Below are 16428 nucleotides of genomic sequence, written 5' to 3' on the forward strand. Positions count from 1 at the left end.
GTCGCCTGAGGCGGGAATTGAACCCAGGTCTCTGGCGCTGTGAGGCAGCAGTGCTAACCACTGTACCACCGTGCCGCCCTCGAATGTGGATCACCCTTCAAACAGCTGCTCCCAGCTCCTGCCAAATTTTGGTATAGCCGGCCTTCCCCTAATTTAGCACACTTCCTTTAGCACCACTCTCCTCTTTGTCCATGAATATTCCAAAACGTTTGTAATTGTGATCACTATTCCCAAAGTAATCCCCCACTGAAACTTCAACCCCCACCTGGCCAGGCTCATTTCCTAACACCAAGTCCAGTATGGCTCCTTCCCAAATTGGACTACTTACATATTGCTCTAGAAAACCCTCCTGGATGCTCCTCACAAATTCTGCTCCATCCAGACCTCTAACACTAAGTGAATCCCGCCTATGTTGGGAAAATTAAAATCTCCTATCACCACTACCTTGTTGCTCCCACATCTTTCTCTGATCTCTCTCCATATTTGTCCCTCTATCTCATGTTCATTGTTGGGAGGCCTGTAGTACAATCCCAACATTGTTACCGCACTCTTTCTGAGCTCTGCCCGTATTGCCTCACTAGTCGAGTCTTCCATAGTGCCCTTCTTCACCACAGCTGTGATATTTCTTTTAACCAATAATGTAATCTTCTACCCCTTTTACCTCCCTCTCCATCATGCCTGAAGCATCAATATCCTGGGATGTTTAGTTGTCAATCATGCCCTTCCCCCAACCAAATGTCAGTAATAACAATATCATCATACTCCCAGGCACTAATCAAAACCTAAGTTATCTGCCTTACCTATTATACTTCTTGCATTTAAACAAATGCACCTTAGACCACAAGTCCCTCTGCATTCATCCTCCATTTCCTGCCTACTCTTCCCCTTACTCACGCTAACTTCATTATTTGGTTCCTTACAGGCTTTAGTTACCACTTCCTTCCTGTCCACCAAACTCCTCATTTGGTTCCCATCCCCCTGCCACATCAGCTTATGTCACATTTCCTTCCTGAAGGGATATCATATGAATTATTGTGCAAATCAAAGATGGTTTCATGGTATTGATACTCAATTAAAAATATTGGGAATTACTCCAGAAGCTGTTGCTGGATTTGAATAATATCACCAGGACATGTAACTAACCATAGTCTATTGGTTAGTAAACTGCAACATTACAGCAATGTCATCAACTCAATTCCTCACATGCCCCATTGGATACAGTTAATCTCACAAACATTTTTGACTGCCCAGACAGGAGTGAATGAACTTAGGGGGTAAGAACTTGAGAAGACTTTAGAGCTCAGGTTGATGTTCTTGATGTAAGTTTGCTTGCTGAGCTAGAAGGTTCATTTTCAGACATTCCATCACCATACTAGGTAATATCATCAGTGAGCCTTCAGTGAAGTGCTAGTATTATGTCCCACTTTCTATTTATGTGTTTAGGTTTCCTTGGGTTGGGAATGTCATTTCCTGTGTCGTTGATGTCATTTCCTGTTCATTTTCTCAGAGGGTGGTGGATGGGATCCAAATTGATATGTTTGTTGATAGAGTTCTGGTTGGAAAGCCATGTTTCTAGGAATTCTCGTGTGTGACTCTCTGTTTGGCTTGTCCTAGGGTGAATGTGTTGTCCCAGTCAAAGTGGTGTCCTTCCTCATCTGTATGTAAGCATACTAGTGAGGGTGGATCATGTCTTTTTGTGGCTAGTTGATGTTTGTTTGTCCTGGTGGCTAGTTTTCTGCCTGTTGGTCCAATGTAGTGTTTGTTACAGTTCTTGTATTTTGTAAATGATGTTCGTTTTGCTTGCTGTTTGTATCGGGCCTTTCAAGTTCATTAGCTGCTGTTTTAGTGTGTTGGTGGGTTTGTGGGCTACCATGATGCCAAGAGTTCTGAGTAGTCTGGCAGTCATTTCCAAGATGTCTTTGAGGTAGGGGAGAGTAGCTAGGGTTTCAGGACATGTTTTGTCTGATTATTTGGGTTTGTTGCTGAGAAATTGGCGGACTGTCTTCATTGGGTGCACGTTCTTTTTGAATACACTGGTTTTCCTCTGCTCTTCGTAGTTCCTCTGAGCTGCAGACTGTGGTGGCTCATTGGAATAATGTTATAATGCAGCTTCGTGTGGGTGCTGGGATGATTGCTTCTGTAGTACAATATTTGGTCTGTATGTGTTGTTTTCCTGTAGACGCTAGTTTGAAGTTCCCCATTGACTGTTCGCTCTACTGTGACATCTAAAAATGGCAGTTTGTTGTTGTTTTCCTTCTCTTTTGTGAATTTTTTGCCAATAAGGATATTATTGATGGTCTTGAACGTTTCCTCTAATTTGTTTCATTTAGTGATGACAAAAGTGTCATCTATACAGCAGACTCAAAGTTTAGGTTGGATGGTTGGCAGAGCTGTTTGCTCGAGTCTCTGCATTACTGCCTCTGCAAAGAACCCTTATATTGGAGATCCATTTGGTGTTCCATTGGTTTGTCTGTAGGTTTTGTTATTGAAAGTGAAGTGGGTGGTAAGGTATAGGTCCACTAGCTTGACGATGTTGTCCTTGCTGATGAAGTTGGTGGTGTTTGGTATAGGTGTCTTTGGTTCTTCTAATAATGTAGTCAGTGTTTCTTTGGCCAGGTTGATGTTGATGGATGTGAACAGGGCTGTTACACCAAAGGAGACCATTATTTCATCCTCTTCTATCTTGGTGGATAGAAGAGCCTATGGTGTTCAGAATTTTTTTTGGTGGAGCGAGTGGAGTGGCATGAGTCTTCTAAGTGCTTTAGTCTTTGGTGTAGCTGCTTGGCTAATCTGTACATTGGTGTTCCAGGTAGTGAAACTATGGGTCTGAGGGGGGCTTCTGGTTTGTGAATTTTGGGTATTCTGTAGAAACATGGCGTGTTGGATCCATCTGGTTTCATTTTTTGGAGGTCTGCCTTGTTTAATTCTCCAGATATCTGAAGTTTTTTCAGTAGGGCTGTGATTTAGTTCTCTAGTTGTGGGGTCAAATCTATCGCTACCTGTTTGCAAGTGTCAGTATCTGCAAGCAGTACGTTCACTTTCTCAATGTAAGCTGTTTGGTTTAAAATGACTGTCAAGCATCCTTTGTCTGCAGGTAGGAAAGCAATGTTTTTTATCTTCTTTGAGTCCTTCTAGTGCTTTCCTTTCTTGTGTATTAAATGTGTTTCTTTCCTTTTTCCTGCTTAATGTTGGTACAATGCTCTGTCTGATGGTTTGCTGGGTTTCTTCTGTGAGTTCTAGCCACAAAAGGACATGACCCACTCTCACTAGTATCCTTACATACAGATGAGGGAGGACACCACTTTGACTGGGACAACACATCCATCCTAGGATAAGACAAACAGAGACACGGGCAAGAATTCCTAGAAGCATGGCATTCCAACCAGAACTCTGTCAACAAACACATTGATTTGGATCCCATCCATCACCCTCTGAGAAAAAGAACAGGAAATTACACCACCAACACAGGAAAGGGCACCACCAACACAGGAACTGACATCACCAACCCAAGGAAACCTAAACACACAGATAGAAAGTGGGACATAACACCTGTGCTTCACCAGAGGCTCACTGATGATGTTACCTAGTATAGTGATGAAATGTTTGAAAATGAACCTTCTAGCTCAGCCAGCAAACTTATATCCAGGAAAGGACTTCTCCATGCAAACCCTCTCAGGGCACCTCAGACATTTCACGTTCGTATTTTTGACTACAGGTCAACTCATGTGAGAATAAATTTTGAATAATATTCAAATATTGTGTTCTTCACACAGTGTGTGACGTAAGTACAGAATTTTGCTGCTGTTGTCTAACATGTTTGCCAATCATGTAGTATTTTCCCAAAAGTATTAAAACGTATAATATCTAGACAGGAATGCCCCTTGCCCAATTCAAAGCATAAAATTCAGTGAATTTTTTGCTTTCTCTTCCAGCCAATTTTACAAACTTTCTTCAATAGTAGGACTGTCAGCACAGCAGTCATGATGAATAAAGACAACAGAAAGATCATCACATCTACACAATAGTAAGCATACCAGGGGAGTCGGTAAGACTCTGAGCGCAAATGTGCTGCCCCTTTGTGTCGCGCAACATACTCAATCCAGAAAATAGCTCTCTCCATTGGAGACTCGGGTTGGTCTCTGTGGAGAGCAGAGAGTTTCTGCATGCTCTCCCGATAAGATGTGTTATATATAACCTCATTAAGTGCCTGCAATAGATCTGTTGACTGCATGGTTGTGGGGCTAATGACTTTTGCTGCACCTCGGGTTTCAAGTCTGAGTAAATTATCAAACTGGTCAAAAAGCAGAGGTATTCCAACTACTGGCACCCCATAATAGATGGCTTCATAAACTCCATTGGTGCCACCATGGCAAATGAAGGCTCGTGTTTTGGGATGCCCAAGTAGATCATTCTGAGGGATCCATTTTGCCAGTAGTGTATTATTTCCAATGTTGGGAGGGGTTTTTCCATCATATCTCCAGATAACCTTCTGAGGCATTTGAGCAATTGCCTCTGCTATTTGCATTGTAATGTGCATTGGCAATGAGCTGACAATGGTCCCCATTGACATGACAATAATCCCATGTTCCCCTGAGGACTGGACAAATGCTTCAAAGTCTGTCTCCAGTGGTTTAGATGGTTTACACTGGAATCCTCCAATGTAAACAATATTGGGCATGGTAGGTCTTGGGAATTCAAATGTAAAATCAACTCTTATCAGCCACACATCTGCCCTTGAAAGAATAGTCTTAATGTCTGTGTCTGGGCCCAGATAGCGATGGCAGAGATCATTGTAAATTGGATAAGTAATAAAGTCTGTAATCAGTTGTTGAACAAGACCTATGATGACGTTTTGTGTTCTTTGGAGAAAACTCATTTTATCTGTCAGTCGTGAGCCAAGGATTGGGACGTAGGACTGTGGTGATGGGGCGATTAGCAAATGAGCTTCACCACTGCTAAGCGAACGGACATTATATATCATGGGGAGTTTTAAGTAATATGCCAGCATTGCACCTGTTGCAAAAAAGGGATCAGTGAGTATTAAGTCAAAGTTTGCACTTTCAAGTTGTTTTAGCAAAGTTTTGTTTTCGAAAACTGCAATGTTAAATTCTCGAGCCCAGCGATGACACGTTTGCAGAAATGTTGAAATATAATATTGGAACTTCACAAAAGTCCATAATGTTGATTCATTTGCCACGGCTTCTAACGTATTTTGTACAAATTGTCCTATAAATTCTTCATTTGAACTTTGGGTAAGGAATCCTTGCATTTGCACCACAATGGATTGATATAGATCCGGCCTTTCTTTGATATACCAAGATGTTGAGAAAAACAGCACACTAATATCGTGCCCCTGAAGTTTCAGCTCTTCGATTAGAATTCGCATATTGACCCAGTGACTACCCTCGATAGGTACAACCAAAATATTAGCACCTTCATTAATCGGACACGATAGAATGATAATGATACTCAGAGCGTATGCGACCTGGAACCTACTTTTCCATTCAAGACACTCCATACTGAGATTAAATCGCATCCAGATTCTGTTGAAAAATTGAGAATAAATACAACATAAATTTAGGAAAATTAACATAATAAATGGGAGCAGAGATAGATGAGAATGCCCCATGAACCTCTGTCTTTCAATTAGATGGATGAAACCTGTCAACTCGACTTTCCCACTAGTTCCCTTGATTCTTAAGTGCCCAAAAATCTATTGACTTCAATCTTAATCATTCTTGATGACTGAAAATCAAGACACTGTGCGATAGAGAATTCCTAAGATTCATACTTCCGGATGAAAAACCCTAACTTCATCTGAATAATAAGTGGCCAACCACTTCTCTGAAGTAATGACCCTGTGCTGTGTGCCCTCAAAAGCAAGTATACATTTCCTTAGGTAGAAGGACCTGAACTAAACAGGTGTGTGTTCTCTCCAAAGTAATATTACAACGGCAGCAAATTTTCCTTATTCTTATACTCCACTTCCCTTCCAACAAAGTATAATATGTCATTTGCTGAATTGCTTGTTGTGGCTGTAAGTTAATTTATTTTATGATTTGTGTACAAAGACCCCCAAAGTCTCCCAAATTGTAATATTTATGTTTTCACCATATTAAAAAAATCCTGTTCTTCCATAGTTCCAAAAAATGATTTTTTAAATGTAAATATGCATTAATATTTTATTGCTTTAATGAAGTGTGATCTCTGGCTGAACGACATCTTTGAAATCCAACTTGGGATGCCATAGATTAGATTGTGATGGATTTGCAGTTGAGGAGCAAAGAGCATCCAGCCCCAATGCAAGATCAGGGAACAGCAAGTTCTCCAAAGCATCAGGGACCAACGTTTTCCAGCACAATGCTGCAGGGGTAGAAAGTTCAAGGACAGAAAAACAGTGTGTGAATCAACAGCAAATTCCAGCACAATGGAAGAGCTGGGGACTAAAGTTCCACCTTTGGTGATCTTGTCTGCTCCACTTTGGTGACTTCCTATTCTGTGCAATCCTGCATGGATATAAGGTTTGACCTCACGTGACAAGAATGGGAATTATAGTCCGGGAACCCCGCACTGCCTGGTTCTACCTCCTTCCCAAGATCCATAAGCCTGACCACCCTGGCCGACCCATTGTCTCAGCATGCTCCTGCCCCACTGAACTCATCTCTACCTACCTCGACACTGTCCTATCCCCCCTAGTCCAGAAACTCCCCACATACGTTCGAGACACCACCCATGCCCTCCACCTCCTCCAAGACTTCCGTTTCCCCGGCCCCCAACGCCTCATCTTCACCATGGATATCCAATCCCTCTACACCTCCATCCACCATGACCAGGGCCTCCAAGCCCTCTGTTTTTTCCTCTCCAGACGTCCCCAACAGTACCCTTCCACTGACACTCTCTTTCGTTTGGCCGAACTGGTCCTCACCCTTAACAATTTCTCCTTTGAATCCTCCCACTTCCTCCAGACCAAAGGCATAGCCATGGGCACACGTATGGGCCCCAGCTATGCCTGTCTCTTTGTTGGCTATGTAGAGCAGTTGATCTTCCGTAATTACACCAGCACCACTCCCCACCTCTTCCGCCGCTACATTGATGACTGCATTGGCGCCACCTCGTGCTCCCGCGAGGAGGTTGAGCAATTCATCAACTTCACCAACACATTCCACCCTGACCTTAAATTTACCTGGACCATCTCTGACACCTCGCTCCCCTTCCTGGACCTCTCCATTCCATTAGTGACGACTGACTTGACACTGACATTTTTTACAAACCCACCGACTCCCACAGCTACCTGGATTACACCTCTTCCCACCCTACCTCTTGCAAAAATGCCATCCCGTATTCCCAATTTCTCTGCCTCCACCCTATCTGCTCCCAGGAGGACCAGTTCCACCATAGAACACACCAGATGGCCTCCTTCTTTAGAGACCGCAATTTCCCTTCCCACATGGTTAACGATGCCCTCCAACGCATCTTGTCCACATCCTGCACCTCCGCCCTCAGACCCCACCCCTCCAACCGTAACAAGGACAGAACGCCCCTGGTGCTCACCTTCCACCCTACAAACCTTCGCATAAACCAAATCATCCGCCGACACTTCTGCCACCTCCAAAAAGACCCCACCACCAGGGATATATTTCCCTCCCCACCCCTTTCCGCCTTCCGCAAAGACCGTTCCCTCCGTGACTGCTGGTCAGGTCCACACCCCCCTACGACCCACCCTCCCATCCTGGCACTTTCCCCTGCCACCGCAGAAACTGTAAAACCTGTGCCCACACCTCCTCCCTCACCTCTATCCAAGTCCCTAAAGGAGCCTTCCACATCCATCAAAGATTTACCTGCACATCCACTAATATCATTTATTGTGTCCGTTGCTCCCGATTGGTCTCCTCTACATTTGGGAGACTGGGTGCCTCCTAGCAGAGCGCTTTAGGGAACATCACCGAGACACCCGCACCAATCAACCAAACCGCCCCGTGGCCCAACATTTCAACTCCCCCTCCCATTCTGCCGAGGACATGGAGGTCCTGGGCCTCCTTCACCGCCGCTCCCTCACCACCAGACGCCTGGAGGAAGAACGCCTCATCTTCTGCCTCGGAACACTTCAACCCCAGGGCATCAATGTGGACTTCAACAGCTTCCTCATTTCCCCTTCCCCCACCTCATCCTAGTTTCAAACTTCCAGCTCAGCACTGTCTCCTTGACTTGTCTGGACTTGTCCGACTTGCCTATCTCCTTTTCCACCTATCCACTCCACCCTCTCCTCCTTGACCTATCACCTTCATCTCCTCCCCCACTCACCCATTGTACTCTATGCTACTCTCTCCCCACCCCCACCCTCCTCTAGCTTATCTCTCCACGCTTCAGGCTCACTGCCTTTATTCCTGATGAAGGGCTTTTGCCCGAAACGTTGATTTCGCTGCTCATTGGATGCTGCCTGAACTGCTGTGCTCTTCCAGCACCACTAATCCAGTATTTGGTTTCCAGCATCTGCAGTTATTGTTTTTACCACATTCCAACAGGAGTTAGTCATTTGATAATCACTCAAACTCCAACCTCTAATGCAATCTACCCGAAGCCCAAAATCCTATACGCAACCTTACTTCAATGTGTTCATTCCTTTGGTTGACAAATGACAATCAATCCTCATTTTAAAATGATTAGTATCAACTGCTTTATGCAGAGGAATATTTCATAATTTGATTCCTGAAAGCATTTGAATTACTTTCCCCTCTCGTCTTCAAGTCGCCAACCAACAAAAATAGCTTTTCTCTGTCAACCTTATATTAGCATCAGATGCAGAAACGAAGGAAAGCCATTCTGCCCATCCAGTCTGCTCTGCCACTCAATTAGATCATGGCTGATCTGAATATCTTCATATTAACTATCTTTCCTTCCCTCATAGCCTTTGCAACCATTACTGAATTTAAAAATTCTGTCCTTCTCAGCCCAATCACAAGAGCCCTTTGTAGTAAAAATTACTATGGATTCAATATTCTCTCATAGGCAAAATTCCAAGACATCTGTGTATGAAGTGGTGGCCCCATTACTCTGAGATTATATCCTCTGGTCCTAGAGTCTCACGTATTGGAAACAACCTCTCCATGCCTACCCTGTCTAGTCTCTTAAGAATATTATATGTTTCAATAAGATCACCCTTCATTCTTCGAAAGTACAATGAGTGCAAGACAAACCTACTCAACCTTCCTTGTAAGAAAATCCCTCCATAATTAGAATCAGCCCAGTGAACCTTCTCTGGACTGCCTCCAATTTTAGTATATATTTCCTTTGGTAAATGGAACAAAGCTCTTCACTGTATTCCAGGTGTGGTCTGACCAGTGCTTTGGATACAATTTTAGCAAGACCACCCTATTTTTATACTTCATACTTCATTCTCTTTGGAATAAAGGCTAACAGTCCATTTTTTTATCCCATTGTCTGCTCAGTTTGGATATTCATTCTTTTCTTGTTGTGATTTGTACATGACGACCCCCAAATCCCTCTGTACTGCAGCTTTCTGCAATCTTTACACATCTAAATAGTATTCAAGGCATCTATTCTTTCTGTCAAAGTGCTTCACATTTTCCCATGTTGCATTCCAATTGACAAGGTTTTGCTCACTCATCTAATCTGTCCATATCCCTCTGTTCGACTCTCTGAGCCATCCTCACTACTTCCCTTCCCATCTATGTTTGTGTCACCTTGGCAACAGTGCCATCACTTCCAACATCCAAGTTATTAAGATATATTATAATAACTATGTCCCCAGCACTAATCACAGTGAAACTTCACTAGTTATAGATTATCATCTTCAAAAGGATCCCTTAGCCTAACTCTCTGTTTTCAATTAGTTCATATACAACAAACAGAGAAACATATGAAATAGAGGCAGAAGTAGACTTTTTGCTTTATTAAGCCGACTTCACCATTCTATAAGATCATGGCTGATCTGCTTGTGTTTCAAATTCCATATTACCCCCCCCCACCAATCTGATAACCCTTGATCCCCCTGCTTAACAACAATCTATGCAACTCTGACTTAAAAATATTAAATGACAACACCTCTGCCAACCCCCTCCACCAACAGCTCCAAAGTCATACAATTCTCTGAAAGAAAAGAAAACCTCTATCTCAATCCTGAAAGGGCAACCTCCAAATTTTTAAAATTACTCATTAATATAATTTTTTAAATGTTCATCAAATTTTACTTGAGGCATTTAACTCCCGGAGGACACAGACATTGGTCTACGTAATCTTCAATTGCAATTTGACCCCTCGAATTCAGGTATCATTCTGGGTCAATGGGCCCATTCAATGGGCTGATCTAGATCTTATGATCATATGGTAAATACATGCTATATTTCAATCAAAGCCACTATGTCCTTCTGAAGATGTGGTGCCCAAAACTGAATGCAGACAACCAGGTAATTTGTACTGTTGTAGCAAAACTTCTTCTCCCCCTCTATTCCGTTTCTCCAGATACAAATACCAACATTAATGTTTTTAATTATTTTTCATTCTTGTCTATGACATCTTAAAGTTTTATTTTAATTTTAGTTTGTTCTTAATTTAGAATTTTAAAGATATGCCTTTTCCAAATTTCAGGTCATGCAAATCTCTATTGTCTGTTTTTGAACGCATACAAAATCCTGCTCACCTACCTCCCCTGTGCTTGCCGTCCTACATTGACTCCCAGTTGAGTAGTGTCTCCATCTTAAATTCTTTTGAAAAGCATTTTTAAATCTCCCCTTTTTCTTTGTGACACCCACCACCATCTCATCTTGATATCCACAAAAGTGACTCAATGTGAAACTTTGATCATTCTTGCAATGTGACTTAAGAAGTTAATGATGTTAAAGACAGAATTGCACATAGTTGTTGTTATCAATGTACCCAGGCATCTTGATCTCTTTGGATACCAACTATCTTGAAGTATTGACCAGTTAGAAAGTCCTTGATCTACTTTTCCTAGATCCAGGAATCCTCACATTTGCTTGTGAAAAAATCTATTTGCCACAGTTTGGTTATTTATTTAATCTGTTAACATTTAACTTTTGAAAATTTCCATGCACGGTTTTCACAATGCCACTTATTTTTGTGTCATCAGCAAATTTGGATGTCTGCCTTTCTCTCTTACGTGCTAAATCATTAAGAAATATGATGAACTATTAAGATACCACAACAGACACCCTGCATCATTGGTCACATCTACTAATTTGAAAATCTATCCACTTTCACGATTATCGACTCATAGAGACATAGAATTATACAACACAGAAACAGACCCTTCAGTCCAACTTGTCAATGCTGACGATATCCTAAACTGATCTAGTCCCATTTGCCAGCTTTTGGCCCATATCTCTCTAAACCCTTTCTATTCATCTACCCATATAGATGCCTTTTAACTGTTGTTATGGTACCAGCCTCCAGCACCTCCTGTGGCAGCTCATTCCATAAGTGCACCATCCTGCTCATGAAGAAGTTGCCCCTTAGGTCTCTTTTAAATCTGTCCCTTCTCATCTTAAACCTATGCCCTCTGGTTTTGGACTCCCCTACCCGGGGGAAACGATCTTGGCTATTCACCCTATTCATTCGCTGTCTCCTGTTGCTTTTGAAACATGATAATGATTTACTTTCCATTTCATAAACTACTAATTAAGCTCATGATTTTCTAAAGTGCCTCAAATAGCCATATATGGATTCTTGCCTGTCCACTGTTTTCATCACAACTAAAAAATAATTCAATCAGATTGTCAATACTAACTAATCCTTTAGAAATCCTTGCTTATTCTTTTTGATCAGTTGCAAGTTAACAAGATGTCAGAAACTGTCTTCTTTACTATAGATCCCAGTAACTTTCAATTATACTTTCCTCATATATACCACTGGTACTCCTCTCTCATCTTCCTTAAATCTTCCTATAATATTTTTCAATCCAAAGGTGCAGTTCCTGGATGTAGAGAATTTTGGAAGGCTATCATTAGCATGTTTGCACCATTATAAAGAGCATAATCACTGCTGCAAATCTAACCCCAACCTATCCATTCACTTTACCTGAAAGATTACTTTTAACTTGTCACTTGCAAAATATATTTGCCATGAAATTATAATTTTTCACTTACTGAACAAATCACGCACTGCATTAAGTGTTGTATTACCAGCAGCTGAAGTATCAACTAACATAGGAGTGGAGGATTTTAATCTAACTGTTCCGTCCAAAGTCAAAGTGAATTCATGATTGTGTAATATTAATCATTGTATAAACTACTCTACCTACTTTGAAATGACCTTTGTTTTACCATGGGCAACATATAAATTCAAAAGGACTATTTTCATTAAGTCATCACTGCCTTTAGAATTAAACTATGGAGTCTGAATTCCTACATAGTTTATTTTCATGAAAGTACCAATACAGCTTAGAACAAGGACAAACTTCTCAAATACTGAAAACAAAATACTGAAATCACAACGGGTCGGGCAGCATTCAGGGAGAGAGAAAGCAAGCTAGCATTTCGAGTCTAAATGTCTCATCATCAGAGTTGACATGAAGCTTGGAGGGGACAGTATTTATGCAGTAGAGTTGGGGGTGGAGTGCTGGTTAAGTGATCGGATTGTGAGAATGGCATAACAATAATCTATCCAAGTGTCAAACTGTAAAGTACAGATAGTCCCATTGGAGTCGGCAGATGGGAGAGAGGCATGGTGACAGGGAATGCAAAAGTAAAGCTAAAAGAAAGGGAAGACATGAGAGCGAGTTCACAATCTGAAGGTGTTGAACTCAGTATTACATCTAGAAGGGTGTAAAGTGCCTAGTCTGAAAATGAGATTTTGTTCCTCCAGTTTGCTCTGTGATTCACTGGAGCGTTACAGCATGCCAAGGACAGACATGTGGGTGTGCGAGCAGGACGCTGTGTTAAAATGACCAGCTGCAGGAAGGTTGGGGTCATGTTTGCACAGGAGGTACAAAGCAGTCACTCGGTCTGCATTTGGTTTGTCCTATGTACAGTAGACCACAATTGGGTGCAGCAAATGTAATGGATCAGATTGTAGGAGTACAGGTGAAATGGTGCTTCACCTGGAAAAATTGATTAGGCCCTTAACAGGGAACAGTTGAAAGGGAAAGTGCTGCACTTTGTGCAATTACATGGGAAGGTACCATGGGAAAGGGGTGCATGGTGTTGGTGGTCATTGAGGAATGGATTGGGGTGTTCCAGAGAGAAAGGTCCCGGCAAAATGCACACAGGCAAGTGAAAGGAAGATGTGTTTAGTGGTGGCATTCTGCAGGAGTTGGCTGAAATGGCAGAGAATGATCCTTTGAATGTGGAAACTGTTGGGATCAAAAGTGAAGACAAGGGGGACCCAATCGCATTGTTGGTGAGTGATAGGAAGGGGCAAGGGTGGAAGCACAGGTGATAGGTTGGATGTGGTTGAGGACGCTGTCAACCATAGTGGGTGGGAAATCATTGTTATGGAAGAGGGAAGCCATGTCAGCAATGCTGTTTTGGAAGATGTCATCATCCAAGCAGACATGACATAAGCAAAGGAACTGGGAAAATGGGATGGGATCCTTACAGGTTGTGGGGTGTGAAGAGCTGTAGTAAAGGTAGCTGTAGGAATCAGTAGTTTTGTATTGGATAGCAGTGGACAATTTATTCCCCAAAATGGAGACAGAGAGGTCATGAAAAGGAAGGGAAATATCAGAGATTAACCACGTGAAAGTTATACATGGGTGGAAATTGGACGCATAATTAACAAATCTTTCAAGCTCCAATGGGAACATAAAGTGGCACCAAAACAGTTGTCAATGGACTGAGAAAAAAGTTAAGTGTTGGACTTATACACTTACTGCTAAGGTCCTAGGGAGTGTTGCTGAACAAAGAGACCTTGGATTGCAGGTTCATAGCTCCTTGAAAGTGGAGTCGCAGGTAGATAGGATAGTGAAGAATGCATTTGGTATGCTTTCCTTTATTAGTCAGAGTATTGAGTACAGGAGTTGGGAGGTCATGTTGCGGCTGCACAGGACTTTGGTTAGGCCACTGTTGGAATATTGGTATAATTCTGGTCTCCTTCCTATCGGAAAGATGTTGTGAAACTTGAAAAAGTTCAGAAAAGATTTATAAGGATGTTGCCAGGGTTGGAGGATTTGAGCTACAGGGAGAGGCTGAACAGGCTGGGGCTGTTTTCCCTGGACCGTCAGAGGCTGAGGGGTGACCATATAGAGGTTTACAAAATTATGAGGGGCACAGATAGGGTAAATAGGCAAAGTCCTTTTGCTGGGGTCGGGGAGTTCAGAACTAGCGGGCATAGGTTTAGGGTGAGAGGGGAAGATATAAAAGAGACCTAAGGGGCAACTTTTCACACAGAGGGTGGTGCGGAAATGGAATGAGATGCCAGAGCAAGTGGTGGAGGCTAGTACAATTGCAACATTTAAGAGGCATTTGGATGGGTATATGAATAGGAAGGGTTTGGAGGGATATGGGCCGGGTGCTGGCAGGTGGGACTAGATTGGGTTGGGATATCTGGTCGGCATGGACGGGTTGGACTGAAGAGTCTGTTTCCACGCTGTACATCTCTATGACTCTATGACTGCATCAAAGGTTGTTCCACATACTCCATTAAAAGGCAGACATAATTGAGGCCCATGCTGGTGCCCATAGCCATTCCTTTGATTTGGAGAAGTGAGAGGAATTATAGGAGAAATTGTTCAGTGAAAGAACAAGTTCAGCCAAGTGGAGGAGAGTGGTGGTGGATGAGGATTGTTTAGACCATCCTGATGGGGTATGGAGGTATCGGGGGATTAGACATCTGTGGTGAAGAGGAGGCAATAAGGGCCAGGGAACTGGAAATTGTCTGTATGTTGGAGGGGGTCAGAGGAATCGCAGTATGTAAGTAGGCAGGGTCTGACAAACGGAGAGAGGATGGAGTCAAGATAGAAGGAAAAATGTTCAGGAACAAGCAGATATGATAAGCCTGCCAGGACAGACTGGATTGTGGATTTTCGGAAGGAGGTAGAAGTGGGCTGTCAGGGGTTGGGAGTTTAAAAGGTCAGAGGCAATGGGTAATGAGGTTAGTGACAGTCCTGGCAACAATGGCTTGATGTTCAGATGTGTGATTATGGCCCCAGGGAGGTAATAAGTGTCCAAGAACTGGTGTTGAACATTTGCAAGGTAAAGACCAGACTGCAACAGCACCACCCTTTGTTGGCAGTATTGATGACAAAGTTAGGATTGGATTGACAAAGTGAAGTGCAGCAATTTCAGAAGGGGACAAGTTCAAGTGGGTGAGAGGAGCAGAGAAATTGAGACAGCTGATGTCACTGACAGTTTTCAATGAAATAATTGAGGGCAGGTAAGAAACCAGAGGAAGGAGTCCAAGGGCAGGGTGAATACTGGAGGAAGGTGAAGGGTGTAAAGAAGTGAGTTCAGAGGCAGAGGTGGTGGAAAACAGTTCAGCATCATGGCAAGCCTGAAATTCATTAAGGTGGGGGTTTTAGAGGAATGAAGCTGAGTCCTTTGCTGAGGACAGCACATTCAGCCTCAGAGAGGGGAAGGTCAGGAGGTGTGGTGAAAATACGACAACTGCTGGGGTTGAGGGCAGTGGCCTCAGTGGGACAGGAAGAGATGGTATATGAGGGCTGGGAAGGGGTGGCTGCTAAGGGATGGCAAGGGATCAGCTGTGAGTGATGGGAAGGGATGAGGTCCTTGAGTGGAAAGGGGAGGATGGCTCAGGACAAGTGTCGGAGTCCAGCTATGGGAGTGTCAGGGTCATGCTTGCACACAGGCCAGAGGTGTTCTGCAGAGGTATTGGAGTCCATAAGTTGCTGGAGCTTGCAAGAGCTTAATGCCGAAAGAAAGAGAGGAATTATTTTGTTGAAGCAATGGGTGAAATGAAAGATGAAGTGAAAGTGGGGATAGAGAGATAGAGTTGATGTTGCTGCAGAGTGGAATCGAATGTGCGCATATGACAGCTCATGGCACTGTCCATGGGTCATAGGATGCAGCGGAATCAGCACTCTGAGGAACATTGTATGTAATGGAGATTTTTTTAAATACCTTTCTACTCCTCCACATTATATTAATAAGAGAGGGGAAATGTTAGTTTGGGTAAGATCAGATGAGATTTCTTAATTGCAATAGGGCATCTTTGTGAGAAAAATGCTAAAGGTGGGTACATTAATTAGTATCAGAGCTTGATGACAGACTTGTAGGAGTCAGTTTTTCAACTGTTAATGAGATTAGCAATGTGCTTTAAAGAAATAACTAAGCTGCATTGTGTCTAATGGAGAAAGTGCTGGATTTCCCGATTCCCAAACAAGGGAGTTAGTTGACAAGAAACAAACCACACTGCACTAATTGATCTCATGTAACCTTGCTCCCTACCAAATACAAAGACCAAATGTGTTGTTTCACCATGCATTTTTGCTTTTAT

At 42.8% G+C, this 16428-nt stretch overlaps 1 pseudogene; it reads right to left on the minus strand.

Moving 5' to 3' along the window:
* Positions 1 to 3605: 3605 nt before the first annotated feature.
* Positions 3606 to 12214, minus strand: LOC140468996 (UDP-glucuronosyltransferase 1-2 pseudogene; annotated as a pseudogene).
* Positions 12215 to 16428: the final 4214 nt, after the last annotated feature.

The sequence above is a fragment of the Chiloscyllium punctatum genome, chromosome 48, assembly GCF_047496795.1.
Source record: "Chiloscyllium punctatum isolate Juve2018m chromosome 48, sChiPun1.3, whole genome shotgun sequence".
Classification (NCBI taxonomy): Eukaryota; Metazoa; Chordata; class Chondrichthyes; order Orectolobiformes; family Hemiscylliidae; genus Chiloscyllium; species Chiloscyllium punctatum.